Source organism: Dipodomys ordii, unplaced genomic scaffold (assembly GCF_000151885.1).
Source record: "Dipodomys ordii isolate 6190 unplaced genomic scaffold, Dord_2.0 Scaffold114, whole genome shotgun sequence".
Taxonomy (NCBI): domain Eukaryota; kingdom Metazoa; phylum Chordata; class Mammalia; order Rodentia; family Heteromyidae; genus Dipodomys; species Dipodomys ordii.
In genome coordinates this window covers 1,295,435-1,303,292 of record NW_012267330.1, presented here as the reverse complement: position 1 = coordinate 1,303,292, position 7,858 = coordinate 1,295,435, and positions in this window count along the sequence as shown.

Genomic DNA, 7,858 nt, shown 5'->3' with positions numbered 1-7,858 from the left:
GTTTCATCAAATTGTTGGTTTCATATCTCTCCAATTTGCTGATGTAGGAACTCAGAGCTATAAACTTACCTCTGAGCACTGCCTTAGCTGTGTTCCAGAGAAGCTGGTAATTTGTGTGTTCATTTTTGTTGAATATCATGAACATTTTAATTTCCTTTCTAATCTCTTCCATGACTCACTGGTGATTCAACTGTGTGTTGTTCAGCCTTCATATGTTATAGGACTGTCTTTGGTGGCTTTTGGTGTTGAGTTCTAATTGTATTCCCTTGTGGCCTGAGAGAATGCAAGGTATAACTTCAATGTTTCTGAATTTGGACAAGTTGGTTTTGTGACCTAAAATGTGGTCTATTTTGGAACATGTTCCATGTGCTGCTGAGAAAAAATGTGTATTCTGATGCTGCTGGGTGAAATATTCGGTAGATGTCTGTTAAATCTAGTTGTTCTATGCAGTTGTTTAGATCTGCGGTTTCTCTGTTGAGTTTTTGCCAAGTTGATCTATCTAGTGGGGATAGTGGTGTGTTAAAGTCCACACCAATTGATGTTTTTGGATCTATGTGAGATTTGAGAGAAAGTAGTGTTTCTTGGATAAATTTGGGTGCTCCTTTGTTTGGTGAATAGATATTTAGAATTATAATATCTTCCTGAAGAAGAGATCCCTTAATTAGTATGTAGGGACCTTCTTTATCTTTTCTCACTAATTTTACTTTGAGGTCTATTTTATCCGATATTAGGATTGCAACTCCTGCCTGTTTATGGGGGCCGTTTACTTGGTAGATTTTGTTCCAGCCTTTCACTTTCAAAATGTGTTTGTTTTTATGGGCAAGGTGTGACTCATGAAGGCAGCAGATAGAAGGATATTGCTTTTTATTCCAACTAGACAGTCTATGTTGCTTAATTGGAGAGTTAAGTCCGTTAATGTTGAGAGATAGGACTGAGAGCTATTTGGGAGTTCCTGCCATGTTATCCATGTTCTTGGGGGTTGCAGAAACTAGGTTCTTCCTATGGTTCTTGGATTCTCAGTTTGGGTGTGGTTTCTTGGTTTTCATTGTTGTCTTGTTGATTTCCTATGTGTAGGACATCTTTAAGTATCTTCTGTAGGGCAGGTTTGGTGGAGATATGTTGTTTCAGTTTTTCTTTGCTATGGAAGGTTTTGATTTGACCTGTGGTCATGAAGGAGAGTTTAGCTAGATACAGTATTCTTGTCTTTAGGGCATGGCATACATCATTCCAATTAAAGCTCTTCTTGCTTTAATTGTCTATGCTGAGAAATCTGAGGTGATTCTAATTGGTTTCCCTTTATAGGTGATTAATCTTTTCTCCTTCACAGCTTTAAGGATCTTTTCCTTGGTCTGAATTGATTCTTTGAGGATTATAATGTGATGGTGGGATGTCCTGTTCTGGTCTGGTCTATTTGGGGTTCTAAAAGCTTCCTGTATCCGAATAGGCCTATCTTTTTGCATGGTTGGGCAGTTCTCTGCTAGGATCCTGTTAAACAAATTTCCTAGACCATTAACTTCTGTTTCTAGGTGCTCCTCTTCACCCATTATTTTCAGATTAGGCCTTCTGATGGTGTCTTCCAAATGCTGAATAGCTCTCTCATATTTCTTGGATTTGTCTTGGATAGCTGTATGTTCTTTCTCTATAATATCTAGGCTGTCTTCAGTCCCAGAGATTTGATCTTCTGCATGGTCTAACCTACTGTCAAGACTTTCTACTTTGTTTTTTATTTCTTTCCTTCTAATTGGTCAGCTTTGATGGCTTCTAATTCTTTGTTGGAGCTTTGCTTTAGATCTTATATGAACTTCTTTACTTCCTTAATTTGGTGTTCACTGTTTATTCTCAAATCACTTAGTTGATTGGTTATGGTTTCCTTGGACTCCCATTCCTTCTGTTGTGTTCCTTTCAGCATTCCCTTTGTGGTCTCCCTGACTTCTTTCAGCAGTCTGTTTATGGATTCCATGAATGCCTCTATTGATCTTTGTCTATTCTCATCCCACTCTCACAATTCCTGTATTACTCTTTGATTAGCTTCCTCATGGTCACACAACTCCTGTAGTTCTCTTTGAGTGTTCTCAGCCTGCTCATGTCATTCCTGACTTTCTCTTTGTCTGTTTTCAGCCAGCTGATGCAATTCCTATCTATCTCTTTGACTGTTCTCAGCCTGTTCATGCAACTCCTTTATTTCTCTTTGAGTATTCTCAACCTGCTCATGCAATTCCTGTATCAATATTTGTGTAGCTTCCTCACACTCATGAGCTTCTTGTATTGATCATTGGTTTGCTTCCTCTATCTCCCTATCACACTCATACTGAGTCCTTTGCAGGTTTTTCAATTTTTTCATTCACCATGTTTACCAATAGTGTTTGTAGAGCTTTTTGGGAACTCTCCTCTGGATTATTCATTATCTGTTCTGTCAACTGATTATCATGAATGAGAGTTGAGATACCCGGACTTGCCATTTTTCTTGTGTTTTTCTGGCTTGTTCTGCCCATTTGGCATAAAAGTAATGCCAGTTTTGTGCTAGAACACTATTTTAAAGCAAGCATCAACCGAAGTCCTGTAATTGCTCATTCAAAAGTCTGCAGATACAATCTAGTTCAACAGATACAGTCTATTCAACATCAAACAACTATGTATTAATGGGCTAAGAACAGCAAAGAAGAATTTGGCAAACCAGAAATTATTAGGTTTAGGGAGAAATGTGGGGAAAATAGGGTTAGAGGGATGTGGAAAGGTAAAAGGAGAGTGAAACTAACCAAGTCCTAATCTCAAAGAGGGAAATGGATTGTACAGAATGATAGGAAAGAGAAGGAAAAAAAAAGAAAAAAAAAGGAAAAATAAAAATTTAAATTTAAAAATGAAACACTTAAAAATTATGCAAGTTCAAAGAAGTAATATTGATAGATGAACAGAGATAGGATGAGAGGAGAGGAGGGATAGAAAGGAGAGATGAAAAACTAAAAAATAAAAATACTTAAAATATTGTATAGGTATAAAGAAATAATAATGCTATTAAGTAATTCAAGCCTAAGAGGTTTTGAATTGAGTAATAAATTTCTGGATTAAGAGTGTACACAATGGGGATAAGGTCTAATAATTGATGACAAGTGTCTGAGGATGGGCAGAACAGCAATTAAGCCACACAAAAAAGAATGAAAAAGAAGAAAAAGTAAAAAGAATGAGCAAAAAAAGAAAAAAAAGGACACACACACATATACACCTAAAATAAAAATAACGGGAAGAAAAAAACATTAATAGAAAACAATTTTTAAAAAATTAAAAAACAACAAAAAAAGAGTTCTTTAATTTTGGGGGGGGGGTGGATGGGAAGATCCTGTATCTCCCTTCTGTCCGTAACCAGTCTCTTGTCTCTTGGTGTAGTCTCTGTTCTGCTTGTGGTGTTTGGTTTTCCTGTGGCTTGATTGGTTTCTTAAGTCAGTTTGTTTGGGCAGGCAGAAAAAATGCTCTGCTTTACCCAGGATTTTGTGATCCTCCTCCCAGGCTAGTTCAGTGGGAGGGAGATCTGCTTTGAATATCACAAAAGAGGGAGATGGCTGTTTCCTCTAGTTTGGAAATGCTGTAATGAGGCTAGGTTCTGGGTAGAGTTGAGGCCTTTCAGCAAACAGTAGCTTTTCCCTGAGGGACTAGCTTCTGAGACTCTCACAGAGCCCAGCCAGGAGCCATTCTCAGGGTTTATGTTTACTGAATTTCAATTGATTGTCTAGGCTGCTGTAGGGAGGAGCAGCCTCTGGCTCTATTTAACCAGTGAAGATAGCCACTAGTGGGGGATAGCCAATAGTGGCGGGGCAGAGCTTTTTCTGCCTGGGCTGGGTGACTTTCCCCTGGGTGGAGCTGAGCCTGGCAGGTCAGGGCAGGTTCCTGTGACCTGCTAAATGACTCTTTTGTTTTCTCCCAAGGCCTGAGTTGGAGCTAGCCACTCAACTGGGCCTTTGTCAATATCAAAGAGGGAGATCTCTGGTAGTGGGGGGGGGGGTGGAGGGCTGGCCTTCCCTCCTCTGTTCCCTGAGAAGGAGTGAGGATGTCAGGGTTCTACTCACACCAGAATGTTGGTTCCTGGGTCATCTCTGGTCTGCGATCTGCAGGATGAAGATATTTGCTCCTTGCCAGTTCTTGCTGGTGTTGAGTAGAATCTGCTTGCCCACTGCGTCTGGCACCTTTGTCCCAGACTCTCTGTGTTGTAGGTATGGTGGCTATGGCCGCTGCCGCAGCCTCTGCTGCAGCCTTGGCTGCCAGCAAGTGCTCAGATCTGTTTCCTTGCCTGGATTTTCCCTCTCTGGCCAAATTCTCTGTTCTGTGATGGCACACTTTGTGTAATTCTCTGGCCTAGCACTGTTCACTGGAACACTAAAACTGCTTTCTATGCGAGAGCTTGTTTAGCCTCCAGCTTCTCCTCCACCATCTTCCCCAGGGTAGTAGTCATCTTTTGAAAAGAATTTTTAGTTTTGGAAATAGGTCTCTACCATGAACTTAAACTATTCAGTAACCAAAGTTTGAAACAATTGTGCTGTCATTTGGGTTCAGAATTTAGAAAGCAAATACAAGGGGTAATTAGTCTAATTTTTAATGGCCCTAATGTTTTTAGAATGGTGAAGTTACCATTGGTCTTGATTTGGAGTGAACAGCTGCATTAGCTCCTCTCAAGAGTTAGTCTGTTCTTCTAGCATTGAAATCAGGCCTTAACTTTTATTTTCTTGCTATGAAAGTCTTAGATTTTATCTTCTGTTAGGAAGGCTGTTTCATGTATCTGAGAATCTGATGCTCAGCTGGGCCATCTTCATGCATTATCTCAGTGGAGTCTTCTGAGTTACCTGCTACATCTTCTCTACTGACACATCTTTGTGTGGAGATGACTTCTTCCTTTACACCTTGTGAATCACCTCTACTGCCTTCCAATTGTCTTTCTCAAGCCTCCTCTCCTCTCAGCCTGCATAGCACTAAAGAGTTAGAGCCTTGCTTCTGTATCAGACTTTGGCCTAAGGGAAATGATATGATTGTTTTGACCTTCTGTCCAGATAATCAAACGTTTGCCCCTATCAGAAATAAGGCTTCTTATCATCCAGTGTTCATTTTGGGGGGGGTTATTACAAAAAGTTTATTTATAATATATTGAATATGAAAATGTATATGACTCATTTTTTTCCTTAATAGTAAAATAGACCCATTGGAAAGAGGATATAGCTTATTCTGCAGAGCTGCCACTATTAAACCTGTTCCAAGGCCTCCAACATGATATTAATACCATTCCAATATTGTTCTGTTTCCAACTAGTTGCTATCTCAACACATTCATCTACCACAAGGTCCATAAAGGAATCAAATCCCCATATCCATCACTGTTTAATTTCAACATTATTTTATTGTCCACAAAACTTATTTAGAACATGACATTATTCAAGATGTTCAACAACAGATGCAGCTACCTTTTACAACAGTTTCCACTGAGCTGACACTAACTTCTGCTATGGTTTCAGGCTCAGACAAGAGGATCTTTAATCTGGATTGCAAGGCTTTGCACCAGATCAGGAACTGAGCTGACTGAGCAGAGGCCAGTGTCAGCCTCCAAGTAGATGCCTGGAACTGGAGAGGCTTTTGTGGACTTGGACAAAAAGAGGAAGCCACTGTGGCTGTGCTGCCTCTATATATACTCCTTCAGTTCTGGAGGGTAGGCTTTACTCATGCTCTTTCAATGGAGGGCCCAGAGATACTTTGGAACCAAATCACTAGGTTTTTTTCCCTGAGATTTGTTGTCTTTGCAACCTGGATAATGGGAACAAGTGCTCTTGCTCTAGGCCGGTCAGGGATTTCAACACATCTTCCTATTCAGCTCAGTCAAAGCAAGCATTTGACTGCATGTGAAGAACCCCAACCTCCTGGGCCTTCCTCTATGGTCGTGCTTTGTAATTTGGGGTTACCTTGTCCTCATAGAAGGTGTAGCTCCTAGGTCCACAGAGATGGGGCCTCCTGGCACTACAAAGTCTTCCATAATACCCTACATGCCTGGAGCATGACAGCTCCCATGATGGAGGAGTGATCATAGAGAAGAGCTCACACAAGTGGGACAAGGAAGACAGAATGTGTTTCTACTTAGACATGCTGCTTTTCTGTCTCAGCGCCTCCATGGTGAGGTGTGTTATGGCTGTTTATGGGGTCTGTCACAGTGCTCAGCACCTCCACAATGAGGTGTGCTACTGCTCACTATTTATAGTGCTCTGGTCACAGTGCTCAGGAGGTATCAATGTGATAAGCACTGTTGCTGGCACATGGATGAGCTTGGTTGTAGCTAGGGTAGCCCCATATCCCATTCTTCTGGGGATGTTTCTGTTTGTGTCTGTAATTATTATTATTTTTTGTCAGTTGTGGGGCTTGAACTCCTGGGCACTGTCTCTGGGCTCTTTCCTTTTTTCAGTTCAAGGCTAGTGCTCTACCACTTGAGCCACAGTGCCACTTCCAGTTTTCTGGTGGTTAATTGGAGATTAGAGTTTGGCAGACTTTCTTTCCCTGGGCTGGCTTTGAACCACAATCCTCGGGTCTCAGCCTCTTGAGTAGCTAGGATTACAGATGTAAGCCACCGATGTCTGGCTGAGTCTGTAATTCTTAAGTGTAGGTAGATGAGTTTCTATTCACAGCTAGTGTCAGTTGGGCTGGGTTGCATGTGGTGTGGATACTATGTCTGATGAGTTTAAGTGCCATTAAAAGTGTCTTCCTTGAGAGAATCTCTGACTAAGGCAACAAAGCAGAGCTGTGTGCAAAGGAGGGACAACCAAGGATATGCAGGATTTTTATTTTGGGCACTGTTGGGACAAAGATAATTTCAGACTGGTTTACCAGGCACTCACCGAGTAGAAGAAAAATCCCACAGGTGGGGAGTTGTCCTGGCTGAGTGTATGTGAAAGGACACAGTGGGAAACAGGAGCAAAACCTGAAGAGCTGGCAGGCCTGTGTGAGGGGAAGGTGGTGGGCAGGCACATTGTTCCCAGTCTCTGGGGCAGAGTGCACCCAAACAGAACAGGAACACAAGGCAGCAGCAGGAAGCAGTCAGTCACAACAGTGGGCAGGGCTGTTCAGCTTCTCAGGGGTGCGTAGAGGAAACTGCCATTTCTTTTTCTCCAACCAGGCTTTGGTAGTTGTCTGACAGTCCAGTTTCCTTGAAAATCAGTCGAAGCCGGCTGTGCCTCCTCTGTGAACACAGTGGATATGGCCTCATGGAACAGCACCTGACAGGCTCCCTGGAACTGAACCTCAGCATTTCAGGGATTTGCAAGGAAGTAGGCAAAGGCTCTGACCCTGGGTTCCCTGCCCTCTGTCTCAGGGCACTCAGGGCTTGCTGCTCTGGGATTGCTGCACAGCAGGGCACTGGCATTCTTATGCAGAGCTTTGCAGTCTCCCAGTGCAGCTGTGCAGGGGCTGCATTGGAGTGTGGTGAGGGTGCAGCCTTGAGCTGCAGGTGTCTGAGAAGCCAGTTTCATCAGCAGAAGAGGAGAACAGCAAAAGCAAGTGCCCTCCACCAGCAAGAAGAGGGGTCCTGGAGGCTCAAAGCTATGGAGTTGGCCTATGGGTATCAAGTGTAGGTGTGCCAGGTATGTAACTAGAGGAGTACAGAATTGTTACAGACAAGACTTCACAGAATAAACACTGGGGATCAGTGAAGGACATTCAGCCCCAGAGCTTCCCAGGGGCCATTTACAACCACACACCAACCACTCTCGTGCTCACACACATACTCCACATCTGTATCACTCATATACCCCAATGCACACCAACACACCCCACCACACACACACACACACACACACACACACACACACACACACACACACACACCCTTCTTTCTCCACTTC